The sequence below is a fragment of the Thamnophis sirtalis genome, unplaced genomic scaffold, assembly GCF_051295495.1.
Source record: "Thamnophis sirtalis isolate CommonGarterSnake01/CBP01778 unplaced genomic scaffold, rThaSir2_p1.2 scaffold_10, whole genome shotgun sequence".
In the NCBI taxonomy this organism is placed as follows: Eukaryota; Metazoa; Chordata; class Lepidosauria; order Squamata; family Natricidae; genus Thamnophis; species Thamnophis sirtalis.
In genome coordinates, this window is record NW_028261390.1 from 45,557,724 (window position 1) to 45,558,934 (window position 1,211).

Consider the following 1,211-nt stretch of genomic DNA (forward strand, 5'->3'; position numbering starts at 1 on the left):
GAGATGGTTAACACTGTCTTTGCTATCACAATTCCAAAACTCATTTGCAGGTGCAGTTAAAACAAAAAATACAACCACAATGAAAGTGACTTGCTTTGTATCTGAGTCACTCTGTAAGATTAGCTTTCTCTAAGAGAGCGAGGCAGAGACAGAGACAGAGAGCCAAGGTGGCGCAGTGGTTAAAATGCAGCACTGCAGGCTACTGCTAGATCAGCAGGTCAGCGGTTCAAATCTCACCGGCTCAGGGTTGACTCAGCCTTCCATCCTTCCGAGGTGGGTAAAATGAGGACCCAGATTGTTGGGGGCAATATGCTGACTCTCTGTAAACCGCTTAGAGAGGCCTGAAAGGCCTATGAAGCGGTATATAAGTCTACTGCTATTGCTATTGCTATCTGGTTCTAGGTGGCACCTATAGCCCCACAATCAGCCTGTGCATTTATAGTAAGTTTCTTTGGTTATATTCATAGTTTCTTTACCAATTTTACTGATCCACCATAGTTATACATGCCTATTAAGTAAAAACATAAATATATCTTGCTGAATTGGATTTATCTAGTCTAACAATCTTTTCTCACAGTGGCTAAGTAATAGGTGGAAAGGCTTCCAAATCAAGAGGACGAGGAAGGGGGAGGGGGAGGAGATGCATTTGTCTCATGAAGACTGAATTTTTATTTTTTTTAAAACCCTAAGATTTCTCTGTTAGCTCTCCAATTTAATACAATGGTATTTGGAAATGGCCTTGGAAAACAGGAAGAAGAGCCACAGACTGGACAACTGTCATGTTAAAGATATTTCAGGCCACAGAAGATACAGAAGCATTTCAGAAGAGGCCCTCCCTGGTTCTTCTGAAAATTATGGGGAAGGGAGGAAGAAATACTTTCGGTCTTGCAAGAGTCTGTTAATGTAACCTTTCATTAAAGTTAGAACTAGTACTCATAGTTGTGTCTCTTGTCTGGACTATCTGGAAATGCTAACATCAATTCCAGAAAACAAAGAAGGTCCATTTGAAACACTTCACTTGACCCCCACTTCTGTGGACCAAGCCATCTTTTACATAACACTTTTCAGTCTGTGGCTCTTCCTCCTGTCTGCCAGGCATTCCCAGACACCATTACATGCAATAACTCAGTAATTTATACTCTGTGACAAGAAAGCAGCAATCCCCCCACCAGTATTATTGGTATTATTAATATTATTACTAGTATTTTTTC